General features: G+C 46.6%; 4 non-coding genes across 4 annotated transcripts; all 4 read left to right on the top strand.

Moving 5' to 3' along the window:
• Nucleotides 1–2,495: 2,495 nt before the first annotated feature.
• TRNAK-UUU (transfer RNA lysine (anticodon UUU)) lies at nt 2,496–2,568 on the top strand. The gene has a single exon. It is a non-coding gene; the product is annotated as a tRNA-Lys (tRNA).
• Nucleotides 2,569–3,717: 1,149 nt separating this feature from the next.
• Nucleotides 3,718–3,858, top strand: LOC142304440 (U4 spliceosomal RNA). Its single transcript, XR_012753101.1, has one exon. It is a non-coding gene; the product is annotated as a U4 spliceosomal RNA (small nuclear RNA).
• Nucleotides 3,859–11,302: 7,444 nt separating this feature from the next.
• On the top strand, nt 11,303–11,373 carry TRNAK-UUU (transfer RNA lysine (anticodon UUU)). Its single transcript has one exon. It is a non-coding gene; the product is annotated as a tRNA-Lys (tRNA).
• Nucleotides 11,374–12,565: 1,192 nt separating this feature from the next.
• LOC142305340 (U4 spliceosomal RNA) lies at nt 12,566–12,706 on the top strand. Its single transcript, XR_012753962.1, has one exon. It is a non-coding gene; the product is annotated as a U4 spliceosomal RNA (small nuclear RNA).
• The last annotated feature ends 2,962 nt before the right edge of the window (nt 12,707–15,668 follow it).

Here is a 15,668-nt window from a genome sequence, read left to right as displayed (position 1 = left end):
TTGAGTATAGCGTTCTTTTCAAAATGTCTTCTGAGCTACCTATACTTGATGAGAGATGATCGAACCTGGAAGAGAACTTCAAAGCCTAGCTGATACTGGAAGAACAAGGCAGAAGAAAGAAGACAAAGTCTTGGAGAAGATTTGGAGAAACCTGAGGAACTTCGAGGACAACTATGAGGAATTTGTTCAGAAGACAACCGGAGAAGAATGTACAATCTAGATCCTGTTCCAGCTCTTGAAACCTCGGCAGGAGTCAGCTGGAAAGGTGCTACCATGAAGGACCAAGACCTAGGGACCTCTCAGAAGACAAAGTCAGAGGCTTCTTCTGCCCTCAGGGTCTCTACCTCAGATGCCAGCGACCCAAAGGATTGCCTGAATACTCTCCCAAAAAGCTCCAATCCTGGAGCCTTGGATGTGGCAGACGGGTGACCTGAAGGTGAAGGCGGTGGATGTTAGAGGGCGGGTATGCCCAGTGACATGTTCTATATGTAGACACTTCTGGAACAGGGCTTCTCCAGGATGGAAACCCTCAACATTCAGAACGTCACAGAGCGTCATGGCAGGCATTTTTACTGTGATGTTCGCTACTGTGAATGCTTGCAGGAGGTACTGAAAGGCAGTGAAAGTAGCAATGCCGGACTCACATTTTGCTTATTTTATAGCATCCTGTCCAAAACAGAGGGACATTGCCATGTTCCAAAGATGCTTCTGCACAGTGGTGAGGCAGCCATACCACATCTTGAATGGCGCGGATTCTGGACAGGTAAGCGAGCAGTAACTGTCAGACTCCACAAGGAACCAGCGTCTGAGGACAGCCTTCAGCACCTGCCCCGATATTCTCTCTGGGATCCTCCCTCAGCCAGCATTTTATTATAAATTTCTTATGGCATCCACCACCACCCCTAATTCATTATAAGTCTCTGATATCTGCCTTTCCCACCCCCAATCCATTATAAGTCCCTGTATAGTTTCCTCTTCCACCCCCAATTCATATGTCCCTGATTGCATCCTCCCCCCAGCAATTCATTATAACTACCTGTTAGTGTCTTTCAGCACACTCCAATTTATTCTAAGTCCTATATGGCATCCTCTAACACCACCAGTTCATTATAAGTTCTTGATAGAGTCCCCCCCCCATCTTCTAGTTTAGTCTTGTATGATCTCTTCGTCTAGTCCCTTATTCATTATAAGTACCTGATGGCATCCTATAGGTTTCTAATAACAAGCTAGTCCATCTCCCAGTTCATAATAAGTCCTTGTATAGAGCCTCCTCTCACCAACAATTCATTAGAAGTCCATAAATAGCTTCTTTCCTCACCACTCAATTCATAAAATGTCTATGATGGTGTCCTCCCCAACCACCAAAATTCATTATAATCACTGATAGCATCCTTCCCTACCCTCCAGTTCATTATAAGTCCCTGTTTTGCATCCTCCCCCACCTCCCAATTCATTATAAGTCCCTTATAGTATCTCCCCTAATTTAATATGTCCTTGACAGCATCCTCTCAGGTGCACCAATTAATTATAACTCTTTGATAGCATCCTTCTCCACCCACCAATGCATCATAAGTCCCTGATAGTCACTTTCCCCAGCCACAAGTCAATATAAGTCCCTGATAGCATCTTGCCCTATACATAATTCATTATAAGTCCCTGGTAGCATCCTCTCCCATCCCTGAATCACTGAATCATTATAAGTCGCTGATGATGGCGCCTTCCTCTCCATTCATACTCTTAAGGCCCCGTCACACGCAGCGACGTATCTAACGATATATCACCGGGGTCACATTGTTGCGTGTGACACCAACGAGTGGCCGTTAACGATGGAAAATATTCACCATATCGTCTAGTGTGGACACGTCGTTCATTTTCCAAAAATCGTTGATTGTTGAGGACGCAGGTTGTTTGTTGTTCCCGAGGCAGCACACATCGCTATGTGTGACACCTCGGGAACGACGACCTGCAGCTTACCTTCTGCCGCCGGCAATGAGGAAGGAAGGAGGTGGGCGGAATGTTACGGCCGCTCATCTCCGCCCCTCCGTTTTTATTGGGCGGCCGCTTAGTGACGCCGCTGTGACGCCGCACAAACCGCCCCCTTAGAAAGGAGGCGATTCACCGGTAACAGCGACATCGCTAGGCAGATAAGTCCGTGTGACGGCTCCTAACGATATTGTGCGCCACGGGCAGCGATTTGCCCGTGACACACAAACAATGGGGGCGGGTACCCACGCTAGCGATGTCGCTGCGTGTGACGGGGCCTTAAGCCTTATGGGATCATCTCTGCATTGCTTGACAGGGTGGGAATACAGAAGTGAAGGTTTCTTTACAGGATATAGAAACTAATGGACAGTGCATATATTAAAAAAGTGGTGATAATATGTAACCAGAAAGGAAGAGCAGTCAGACGGCAGAAAGCAGGTGATGATACTGTGTAACCAGAAAGGAAAAATAATCAGCTGCTCACTGCCGGGGAAAGTCAAGCCTAACACAGAGCCTGGATAGCTCAGTCGGTAGAGCATCAGACTTTTAATCTGAGGGTCCAGGGTTCAAGTCCCTGTTCAGGCGGAAAATTTTAATTAAATTTAAAAAAAATATTTGGTGTTATTCATGAGGTCATGGTGTGGCAATATTCTGTCATGGTATTGTGGTATCAGTCACTATTTGGTGTTATTATGTGGTGATGGTATGGCAGGAATATTTCCCTGTTGCTTTTCTCGCGCCATCAGCAGTAAGTCACTGGTAATTCTGCAATCCCCTAAGATAAGTGATGATCGGTGATAGTTTGTGACCAGACAGGAGGAGCAATTCCTGATAGGATCAGTTCATTGTAAGTCCTTGTATAGCATCCTCCCCCACCTCATAATTCATTATATCCCCAATAGCATCTCCCTTAATTAATTATAAGTCCTTGACAGCATCCTGCCCAGTCCCCCAATTAATTATAGGGCCTTGATAGAATCCTTATCTGCCCACCAGTTCATCATTAGTCCATGATAATGACTCTCCCATGCCACAAGTCAATATAAGTCCCTGATAGCATCATTCCCTATACATAATTCATTATAAGTCCCTCTCCCACCCCCCAATTCATTATAAGTCGCTGATGGCAGTGTCCTTCTCGCAATTCAAATGCTCAGTCTTATGGCATCATCTCAGCATTGCTTGACAAGTTTGGAATACATAAGTGAAGGTTCCCTTACAGGATATAGAAATGGATATAATGGATGATACATAAACTAGTAAGTGGTGATAATATGTAACCAGAAAGGAAAAGCAGTCAGACGACATAAAGTTGCCACAAAAAGCCATTACATCAGAATGTGCACAGGTAATGATACTGTGTAACCAGAAAGAAAAGTCAGATTTCAGACCAGTGCAGGAGAAAGTCATACCTAACACAGAGCCCGGATAGCTCAGTCGGGAGCATCAGACTTTTAAGCCGAGGGTCCCGGGTTCAAGTCCCTGCTTGGGTGGAAGATTTTAATTAAATAAAGTCAACATGTGAAGATCCCAGTGTGTCATTTCCTTCATAGTAATGTACAATGGTGCTTGATTTCTTCCATTACAGATTTAGGGGCGGGGCACATTAGCATATCCACTCCCACAATCCTTTGCTTGACAAGAAAATGTGAATGTGCTGCTTGGTCTCCGGTGTCTCCTCAATGTAGATGGCTCCCCAGGTCTGGAGGCCGCAGCTCCTCTTGTAGACTCTTTAGCTTTGCGCAGTGGCAGTATCATAGCCCATGAGGTTTATCCGAGGCGTGATTATTGCTAGTTGAAAACTTTTCCCAATACCCCGCCATGATGACTTGAAATACAGTCACCATCGGCAATTTTTGACAGTCTCTCAGGAGGCTGAATACAGTGTTAATAATAATAGTATATCTAGTTGTGTTTGGTGTTACATTAATTATATTGAGGAAACTGAATCAACTGGTCCAAGTCGGCTTTAAGACGGGGGCCGTTGGACCCCCTTCCGGGGGACTTTTCGGACTTACAGATTCCAGTTCCTGTGGTCCGGGAGTTTAAATATCTGGGAGTAATTGTCAGCCCAATCCCGAAGGATTTCCAGGCCCTAAATCTGGAACCCCTGTTACAGCGATTCAGAGCAAAAGTGCATACCTGGTGCCGTTTGCCGCTATCAAATATCGGCAGATCCAATTTAATTAAAATGGTAATGATGCCACAATTACTATACCTTATACATAATTCTCCAGTGTGGATATGTAGGGAATTTTTTGTAAAAATGAATACAATATTCCGGGAACTTATTTGGAAGAAAAAGCAAGCTAGGATGCGACTGGAAGTGCTACAGCGGGGAAAGGAGGAAGGAGGACTGGCGGTACCAAACCCATATATATACTATATAGCCTCCCAGATGCAACATCTGAGGGGTTGGGGCAAAGAAGGAGGGTATGATACCAGTGGTGATATAGTGAGAGAGGGATCAGTATGGAAATATCCTGGTTGCCGGTTGGATGTGGGACAAAGACAGATAAATGGGGCACGATATCCCACACTGGCTATGATATTCCGGGTGTGGGACAGGGGTAAGTCTCTTTTGGGGATAAGCGGACCTACAGAGCTCTGGCCACTGTGGCAGAACCCCGACTTGCCAGAAATTAAAAAATTAGTAGGGTTCAGAGGATGGGAGGATAAAGGGATCCATTTAGTGTCACAAGTACTACAAAATAATACTCTTAAAAGCTTTGAACAACTGAGAACGGAGTTTCACCTTCCGCATGTCTTCTTTTATCAGTATTTGCAGCTAAGACACGCACTGGAAAGACAGGGGAGGACCAACCCGGTGACAGTGACACATAATCAAACATTACATAGGCTGCTTACATCTGAGTCCTCTAAGGGTCTTATTTCGGAATTATATAAAAAATTACTACCTGCCCATCTGGAAACACATCCATTGCTTGTTAAAAGCAAATGGGAACGAGACGTCGGTTCCCTGACGGAAGGCCAGTGGTCTGATATATTGGAACAAGTTCCTAAACTGGCGGTATCGGAGTGCCAAAAGCTGTCTCAAATATATCTCATCCACAGGGTATATAAAACTCCCAGTCTATTATTCAGGATGGGACTTAAGGTGGTGTCACACACAGCGACAACGACAACGACGTCGCTGCTATGTCACCATTTTCTGTGACGTTGCAGCGACATCCCGTCGCTGTCGCTGTGTGTGACATCCAGCAACGAGCTGGCCCCTGCTGTGAGGTCGCCACTCGTTGCTGAATGTCCAGCTTCATTTTTTGGTCGTCGCTCTCCCGCTTTGACGCACAGATCGCTGTGTGTGACAGCGAGAGAGCGACGAAATGAAGCGAGCAGGAGCCGGCGTCTGGCAGCTGCGGTAAGCTGTAACCAGGGTAAACATCGGGTAACCAAGGTGGTTACCCGATATTTACCTTCGTTACCAGCCCCCGCCGCTCTCACGCTGCCAGCGCTGGCTCCTGCTCTCTGCACATGTGGCTGCAGTACACATCGTGTAATTAACCCGATGTGTACTGTAGCTAGGAGAGCAGGGAGCCAGCGCTAAGCAGTGTGCGCGGCTCCCTGCTCTCTGCACATGTTGCAGCACAGCGACGCGTGTCGTTATGATTGCTGCTTCGGCTGCTGTGTTTGACAGCTAAGCAGCGATCATAACAGCGACTTACAAGGTCGCTGCTACGTCACAGAAAATGGTGACGTAACAGCGACGTCGTTGTCGCTGTCGTTTAGTGTGACCCCAGCTTTAGAGCAAATACACAGTGTGTTAGGTGTGCACAGGATGATGCCCATTTGATGCATGTTATGTGGGAGTGTGGACACATTGGTGATTTCTGGAACCAAATCCTTGGACTTATAGATCAAATATATCATATCACAATACAGCCGTCGCCCCGCCTGTGCCTGTTGAGTCTGTGCGAAGGAGAAGTGGACCCGGATTCTCCAACAGCTCTGGGAATAGCCCGTATCTTGTACCAAGCAAGAAAGCTACTTGCATATCACTGGTTAGACCCTCTACCACCAACATTACCAGAGCTCAAAAACAAATTAAATAACGTCATAAGATTGGAAAGGGGAGTTTATTTAAAAAGAAAAACATTGAAAAAGTTTTACAACATTTGGCGGCCATGGATGGAGTTGCCGGGCCTACCCTCTAGTGCACTGGTTCGGGGTGCAATGCTGGACCGGTTACTGTTGTGCCTGCAGTGATGGCATGTGTGAGGAAGGGAATTAAAACTAGTCTTTTCTGTGGCGAAGTGGACTTTGAATGAAGAGGTGAGAGAGGACTGGAACGGTTTCATGGATGACTGCACGGAGAGGGAGGGGCGGGAGAGTATAGCAATATGATGTGGAGCGACACGGCTGATGGAGGAGGTGTTTCTGTTAGTCTGAGGCATTATTGCATAATTTAAGTTTTGTTTATTTGTAGAGCCACGAGGTTTGTAGGCTCAAGCTATATAATATAATTATGATTTGAGAACTCTATTATTATATTTACATACATGCAGAGAAAGAACCTGATTTATAAACCACGTGTTTATCTGTTTATTGTTATCAGTTATATGAAAAGTGAAATACTCTCTGTATCGATCCCTTATGATGTAATAAAAAAAGATCTGATTTCAAAAAAATTATATTGAGGAAACTAAGACTGATAGACTGGTACAGAGGGGACAGGACCTGCCTTTGGGAACTCATAGTCTACAGGATAATGGGTTGGGGGTTTGTGCAGCTCCGGTGGTGATGAGGAGGCAGCGGGGTCATTCCAAGCTGTAGCTTTCTTGTAGAGATGGGTTACCAAATACCGTCTGAAAGTTCCAGATAATCAGATGTGTTGGGGCACAGAATTCCAGAATATGAAATGTCTCACAAGACATTGGGTGAGGAACAAACAAGTGTGAAGGATAGGAGGACATGGGAAAACTGGAGATTACGTGAGGGAAGATTAGAGAAATACAGAGGATACAGATTACGGACGGCTTTGTAGGTCAGTGTTAGTAGTTTGAACTGGATGCGTTGGAGTATTGAGAGCCAATGAAGGGATTTGCAGAGGGGATAAGCAGAGGAGTACTGTAGTAATGAGAGAGGTTGATCAGTCAGGCAACAGAGTTAAGGACGGACTGGTGAGATGTGAGAATGTTAGTAGGGAGGCCACAGAGGAGGATGTTGCAGTAGTCAAGGCAGGAGATGATGAGGGCAACACTAACATTTTAGTAGATTCAAGGTTGAGGAAAGAACGAATACTGAAAAAGTGTATATATAACGATGTCCCTAATAACATCCTCCTCCACCCCCCCAATGCATTATAAGTCCCTGATAGCTTCATTCCCAATACCTAATTCATTATATAAGTCCTTGGTAGCATCCTCTCCCCCCCCAATTCATTATACATCACTAATGTCATCATCCCCCAATTCAAACATTATGTCCTGTGGGATTATCTCTTCATTGCTTGAGAAGTTTGGAATACATAAGTGAAAGCTCCCTTCCAGGACGTAGAAAATAATGGATGATGCGTAAAGTAGTAAGTGGTGATACTATGTAACCGTAAAGGAAGGGCAGGCAATTGGCAGAAAGCTGCCACATCAGAATGTATGCACAGGGGACAATACTATGGAATTAGAAAGGAAAAGCAGACAGCAGATCATTGTAGGAGAAAGCCATTATATGTGCACCACAGATCACGGATAGCTTAGTCGGATGAGCATCAGACCTTTAATCGGAGGGTTCAAATCCGTTGTTTGGTGAAGGTTAAATAATGATCGCTTCTCAACCTTTTGGCTAAGATTGATTCTTTTCAGAACATCTCAGTTACCTACACTTGATGAGAGATGATCGAACCTGGAAGGAGAACTTCAAAGCCTAGCTGATACTGGAAGAACTGGGTAGAAGAAAGAAGACGAAGATTTGGAGAAACCTGAGGAACTTCGAGGACAACTACGAGGAATTTGTTCAGAAGACAACCGGAGAAGAATGTACGATCTAGATCCTGTTCCAGCTCTTGAAACCTCAGCAGGAGTCAGCTGGAAAGCTGCTACCATGAAGGACCAACACCTAGGGACCTCTCAGAAGACTAAGTCAGAGGCTTCTTCTGCCCTCAGGGTCTCTACCGCAGATGCCAGCAACCTAAATGGTTGCCTGAATACTCTCCCAAGAAGCTCCAACCCTGGAGCCTTGAATGCGGCAGACGGGTGACCTGAAGGTGAAGGCGGTGGATGTTAGAGGGCGGGTATGCCCACCGACCTTTTCTATATGAAGACACTTCTGGAACAGGGCTTCTCCAGGATAGAAACCCTCAACATTCAGAACGTCACAGAACGTCATGGCAGGCATTTTTACTGTGGTGTTCGCTACTGTGAAGGAGGTACTGCAAAGGAGGTACTGAAAGGCAGTGAAAGTAGCAATGCCGGACTCACATTTTGCTTATTTTATAGCATCCTGTCCAAAACAGAGGGACATTGCCATGTTCCAAAGATGCTTCTGCACAGTGGTGAGGCAGCCATACCACATCTTGAATGGCGCAGATTCTGGACAGGTAAGCGAGCAGTAACTGTCAGACTCCACAGGGAACCAGCGTCTGAGGACAGCCTTCAGCACCTGCCCCGACATTCTCTCTGGGATCCTCCTCAGCTAGCATTTTATTATAAATCTCTTATGGCATCTGTGGCGCCCTGGCCTATCAGGTCGTCACAGGGTATTGTGCAATCTGCCCTTCTGTGCAATATCCACCTCCTCCTTGGTTACGGGTCCCTAACCAAATGGTGTTGCTAAAGACCAGCTAATCAAAATCCTAGGAACACTCTGCACCACACCCACCAGACACACCAGTGGACGGCCTGAGTCGAATAGGGTCGCCCACATGGGGTGTTGGTTAAGGGGGGGTCAGGAGTGTCAGGAGCAGTTCAGTTGGAGTCAGATGGAGAGTAGTATTGGAAGTGAAAGTTAGAGGAGGTCAGGAGCTGGGCTCCTTGGAACTACTAGGTAGCAGACGTTGGTCTGGGCCTGGTAGGAGCTAGACCCTCTGTCACAGGGGATCGTGACAAGGGGCACGGCATTGTCGTGCAGGACAGGCGGCGGCCTAGTACCATCACCGGGCTGGGACCAGGGCACGACGGGGTACGTAGACCCTAGGTCAGGGAGTAGCTTCAGGCAACCTGACAATTTACCCTACGAGAACGGAGCCTTTAAGATCTGCTCTCCACCCGCTCCAAAATCGGGGTACTAGCGCAATGAGAGGGATAGGACTTTCCACAAATAGGGTCCGAGAAATCCCAAGCGTGAACCTTGAGAGCAAGCTCCCTCAGTTATCCATACTGGGGAGCGGGACCCGACTAGTTTCAGGCTACAGGGACCAACCAGAGAGAAACAAATTGCCAAGGGAAAGGTCACAGATCAACAGGCAACACCAATGGAAACGGGACCCAGGCGTCCTCCACCTCAGCGGCAGCGGTGTCCAGAACTTTGGTTTACTACAGTTGTCGGTGTCAGTGTTATTGGACTGAGTGAGTACGCAAGTGACCCTTACCTCCCCAACGGCACATCCCTGTCACCATCACCGAGTCCCAGGGCATTCCCCCTACCCGTGGAGGGGTTAAACACCTGGCTGCCCACTCCATTGCCACCGGGTACTCCCAGCCGCAGTGGTGGTACTCCACCTTACCACACACCACGGGTGGCGTCACAAACTATTCCATTCAATACCCCCTGTAAATACCCCCTTTTTCTATTCGAGTGGCCGTGTGACCCCAGGGTCCGGACACCCCTTCAGCCACTGCGGATCCGGATCCGAGCAGCCCGGCTGCTGGCACGGGGCGTACACATCCACCACCACCCCTAATTCATTATACGTTTCTGAAATCTGCATTTCCCACCCCCAGTTCATTATAAGTCCCTGTATAGTGTCCTCTTCCAACCCCAATTCATATGTCCCTGATTGCATCCTCCCCCCAGCAATTAATTATAACTACCTGTTAGGCTATGTGCCCACGCTACAGGATTTATCGCGGATTTGACGCGGATTTTGACGCGGATTTAGCGCGGATTTGCCGAAAATCTGCAGCACAGCTACTCCCCAGCCATTTCAATGGCATTTTGGAAATGCTGTGCCCATGCTGCGGATTTTTCCGCTGCGGATTTTGCCGCGGATTTTGATGCGGAACAAACTGCAGCATGTCAATTGTTTGGTGCAGTTTTGGTGCGGATTTTCTGTTTTGAATGGGGGAAAAAAAAAAAATGAAATCCGCATCAAAATCCGCGGCAAATCCGCGGTAAATCCACGGTAAATCCGCGGCAAATCCGCGGGTGCGGATTTGCCGCGAAAGTTGCGGATTTTCAGGCAAAAAAATCCGCATGGACATTCTAGCGTGGGCACATAGCCTTAGTGTCTTTCCGCACACTCCAATTTATTCTAAGCCCTATATGGCATCCTCCAACACCACTAGTTCATTATAAGTTCTTGATAGAGTCCCCCCCATCTTCCAGTTTAGTCTTGTATAATCTCTTTTTCTACGCCCTTATTCATTATAAGTACCTGATGGCATCCTATAGGCTTCTGATAGCAAGCTAGTCCATATGCCAGTTCATAATAAGTCCTTGTATAGCGCCCCCCCACCCCCAATTCATTAGAAGTCCATATATAGCTTCTTCCTTCATCACTCAATTCTAAAAAAGTCTATGATGGTGTCCTCCCCAACCACCAAAAGTCATTATAATCCCTGATAACATCATTCCCTACCCTCCAGTTCATTATAAGTCCCTGTTTTGCATCCTCCCCCACCTCCCAATTCATTATAAGTCCCTTATAGTAGCTCCCCTAATTTAATATGTCCTTGACAGCATCCTCTCAGGTGCACCAATTAATTATAACTCCTTGATAGCATCCTTCTCCACCCACCAATGCATCATAAGTCCCTGATAGAAACTTCCCCCCAGCCACAAGTCAATATAAGTCCCTGATAGCATCTTGCCCTATACATAATTCATTATAAGTCCCTGGTAGCATCCTCTCCCAACCCTGAATCACTGAATCATTATAAGTCGCTGATGGCGGCGCCCTCCTCTCAATTCTTACTCTAAGCCTTATGGGATCATCTCTGCATTGCTTGACAGGGTGGGAATACAGAAGTGAGGGTTCCTTTACAGGATATAGAAACTAATAGACAGTGCGTATACTAAAAAAGTGGTGATAATATGTAACCAGAAAGGAAGAGCAGTCAGACGGCAGAAAGCAGGTGATGATACTGTGTAACCGGAAGGGAAAAACAAACAGATGCTCACTGCATGGGAAAGTCATTCTGAGCACAGAGCCCGGATAGCTCAGTCGGGAGCATCAGACTTTTAATCTGAGGGTCCAGGGTTCAAGTCCCTGTTTGGGCGGAAGATTTTAATTAAATTTAAAAAAATATTTGGTGTTATTCATGTGGTAATGGTATTTAGTAACTATTTGGTACAATGGTGTGGCAATATTCTGTCATGGTATTGTGGTATCAGTCAGTATTTGGTGTTATTATGTGGTGATGGTATGGCAGGAATATTTCCCGATTGCTTTTCTGGCGCCATCAGCAGTAAGTCACTGGTAATTCTGCAATCCTCTAAAATAAGTGACGATCGGTGATAGTATGTGACCAGACAGGAGCAGCAATTCCTGATAGGATACTTCCTTACCCTTCAGTTCATTATAAGTCCTTGTATAGCATCCTCCCCCACCTCATAATTCATTATATCCCCAATAGCATCTCCCTTAATTTATTCTAAGTCCTTGACAGCATCCTGCCCAGTCCCCCAATTAATTATAGGTCCTTGATAGAATCCTTCTCCGCCCACCAGTGCATCATAAGTCCATGATAGTGATTCTCCCCAGCCACAAGTCAATATAAGTCCCTGATAGCATCATTCCCTATACATAATTAATTATAAGTCCCTGGTAGCATCCTCTCCCACCCCCCAATTCATTATAGGTCACTGATGGCAGTGTCTTCCTCGCAATTTCAACACAGTCTTATGGCATCATCTCAGCATTGCTTCACAAGTTTGGAATACATAAGTGAAGGTTCCCTTACAGGATATAGAAACTAATGGACGATACGTAAACTAGTAAGTGGTGAAAATATGTAACCAGAAAGGAAAAGCAGTCAGACGACATAAAGTTGCCACAAAAAGCCATTACATCAGAATGTGCACAGGTAATGATACTGTGTAACCAGAAAGAAAAGTCAGATTTCAGACCAGTGCAGGAGAAAGTCATACCTAACACAGAGCCCGGATAGCTCAGTCGGGAGCATCAGACTTTTAAGCTGAGGGTCCAGGGTTCAAGTCCCTGCTTGGGTGGAAGATTTTAATTAAATGAAGTCAACATGTGAAAATCCCAGTGTGTCATTTCCTTCATAGTAATGTAGAATGGTGCTTGGTTTCTTCCATTCCAGACTTAGGGGCGGGGCGTATTAGCATATCCACTCCCAGAATCCTTTGCTTTACAAGAAAATGTGAATGCAATGCTTGGTCTCTGGTGTCTCCTCAGTGTAGATGGCTCCCCAGGTCTGGAGGCCGCAGCTCCTCTTGTAGACTCTTTAGCTTTGCGCAGTGGCAGTATCATAGCCCATGAGGTTTATCCGAGGCGTGATTATTGCTAGTTGAAAACTTTTCCCAATACCCCGCCATGATGACTTGAAATACAGTCACCATCGGCAATTTTTGACAGTCTCTCAGGAGGCTGAATATAGGGTTAATAATAATGTTATATCTAGTTGTGTTTGGTATTACATAAATTATACTGAGCAAAGTAATACTGATAGACTGGTACAGAGGGGAGAGGAGCTGCCTTTGGGGGCTCATAGTCTACAGGATAATGGGGTGGGCATTGGGGATAGGGGGTTTGGGCAGCTCCGGTGGTGATGAGGAGGCAGCGGGGTCACTCCAGGCTGTAGCTTACTTGTAGAGATGGGTTTTCAAATCCCGTCTGAAAGTTCCGGATAATCAGATGTGTTGGGGCACAGAATTCCAGACGATGAAATGTCTCACAAGACATTGGGTGAGGAACAAACAAGAGTGAAAGTGGGAAGGAGGATATGGGAAAACTGGAGATTATGTGACGGAAGATTAGAGAAATACAGAGGATACGGATTACGGACGGCTTTGTAGGTCAGTGGATGTGGATGCGTTGGAGTATTGAAAGCCACTGAAGTGATTTGCAGAGGGGAGAAGCAGAGGAGTAGTGAAGAGTGAGGTAGATTAATCGCGCAGCAGAGTTAAGGACGGACTGGAGAGGTGTGAGAATGTTGGCATGCGCCAGACGGTGGACCTGAAGCTGAAAGTGGTGGATGTTAAGGGTGCTGGGCATGTCCAGCGACATGTTCTACATTAAGACGGTTCTGGAATAGGCCTTATCCAGGATGGAAATCCTCAGCATCCAGACCGTCATGGCAGGCATTTTTATGGTGACATTTGTTACTGTAAATGCCTGCAGGAGGTTCTGAGAGGCCGTGAAAATAGTGATGCCGGACTCACCTTTTGCTTCTTTTATAGGATCCTGTGTTAAACAGAGGGACATCGCCACGTTCCTGAGACGCTTTTGCACAGCGGTGAGGGAGCCATCCCACATCCTGAACGGCTGCGGATTCTGGACAAGTAACTGGGCAATTGTGACGCCCTGGCCTATCAGGTCGTCACAGGGTATTGTGCAATCTGCCCTTCTGTGCAATATCCACCTCCTCCTTGGTTATGGGTCCCTAACCATTGGTGTTGCCAAAACCAGCTAATCAAAATCCTAGGAACACTCTGCACCACACCCACCAGACACACCAGTGGACGGCCTGAGTGGGATAGGGTCACCCACTTGGTGGGTTGGTTAAGGGGAGGTCAGGAGTGTCAGGAAGAGAGCAGTGTTTGAGGTGAAGGAGAGAGGAGGTCGGGAGCTGGGCTACTTGGAAGTACTAGGTGGCAGACGTTGGTCTGGGCCTGGTAGGAGCTGGAACCCCGGTCGCAGGGGATCGTGACAAGGGGCACGGCATTGTCGTGGAGTACAGCAGGCGGCCTTGTACCATCACCGGGCAGGGACCAGGGCACGACCGGGTATGTGGACCCTAGGTCAGGGAGTAGCTTCAGGCAACCTGACAATTCACCCGACTAGAACGGAGCCTTAAAGATCCGCTCTCAACCTGCTACAAAATCGGGGTAGTAGCGCAACGAGGGGGATAGGACTTTCCACTAAAACGGTCCAGGAAATCCCAAGCGTGAACCCTGAGAGCCAACTCCCTCAGTTAGCCATACTGGGGAGCGGGACCCGACTAGTTTCAAGCTATAGGGACCAACTAGAGGAGAACAAGGTGCCAAGGGAAAGGTCACAGATCAACAGGCAACACCAGCAGAAACTGGACCCAAATGTGCTCCCCCTCAGCGGCAGCGGTGTCCAGAACTTTGGTTTACTAAGTTGTCGGTGTCAGCTTCATGGACTGAGTGAGTACGCAAGTGACCCTTACCTCCCCAACGGCACCTCCCTGTCACCACCACCGAGTCCCGGGGCATTCCCCCTACCTGTGGAGGGGTTAAACACCTAGCTGCCCACTTCATCGCCACCGGGTACTCTCAGCTGCAGTGGTGGTACTCCACCTTACCACACACCACGAGTGGCGTCACGAACTCTCAATACACCATCCCCTTGTAAATACCCCCCTTCATTCAGGTGGCCGCGCGACCCCCGGGTCCAGACGCCCCTCGAGCCACCGTGGATACGGATCCGAGCAGCCCGGCTATAACTGTTAGTCTCCACAGGGAACCAGCATCTGAAGATGGCCTTTAGCTCCTGCCCCGACAATCTCTCTGGGATCCTCCGTTAGCAAGCTATTTATTATAGGTCTCTTATGGCATTCTCCACCACTCCAGATTCATTATAAGGCTCTGATATCTGCCTTTCCCACACCCAATTCATTATAAGTCCCTGTATAGTGTCCTCTTCCACCCCCAATTCATATGTCCCTGATTGCATCCACCAATATGATTTGGAACAAAATTTGTTTCTTTATTGTTTTATTTCACAAAACGTGTGTCCAAAAAAAATATGTTAACAAATTTTCAGTCAACAATATAAGACGTTTCGACAATATTGTCTTCTTCAATATTGACTAATGAATAACAAAAAAAACATTGTATTAATATTTTACATAGTGAGCCTATGTCAGCTCTAATTGATCCTTCATGTTACCAGGGCGTTTATGACAAAATAATGGGTTAGACTGGAATTCAGCAATCTGAGGATAGGACGCTTGAAGTAACGGCCAATGTCGCAATACAATATTCCTAAATCTATTGATGAAAGGATGATATGTACTCACAAACGGATTTTCTCTCTTGAGTCTATCCACAGCACATTCAGTGCGGGGTTCAGCGATAAGGCTGGGATACCCTCTTGACTTAAATTTCTCTGTTATTTCTTGATGTCTTAAAAGTCGTGTATTGGGGTCAGACACAATCCTAGAGATACGAGTATGCTGTGAATGTGGTAAAGATGTTTTCACGTGTAGAGGATGGCAACTACTAAAGTGCAATAAGCTATTGCGATCAGTGGGTTTCACAAATAAATCCATATAAACCTGTCCATTAGGTTTCAAATAGACCTGTGTATCAAGAAAGTTGACCGTATCAGCACTATAATGCATCGAAAATGATAAATCTGTCAA

Source organism: Anomaloglossus baeobatrachus, chromosome 4, assembly GCF_048569485.1.
Source record: "Anomaloglossus baeobatrachus isolate aAnoBae1 chromosome 4, aAnoBae1.hap1, whole genome shotgun sequence".
In the NCBI taxonomy this organism is placed as follows: domain Eukaryota; kingdom Metazoa; phylum Chordata; class Amphibia; order Anura; family Aromobatidae; genus Anomaloglossus; species Anomaloglossus baeobatrachus.
Note: the sequence above shows the minus strand (reverse complement) of the source record. Positions and strands in the feature narration are given on the sequence as shown.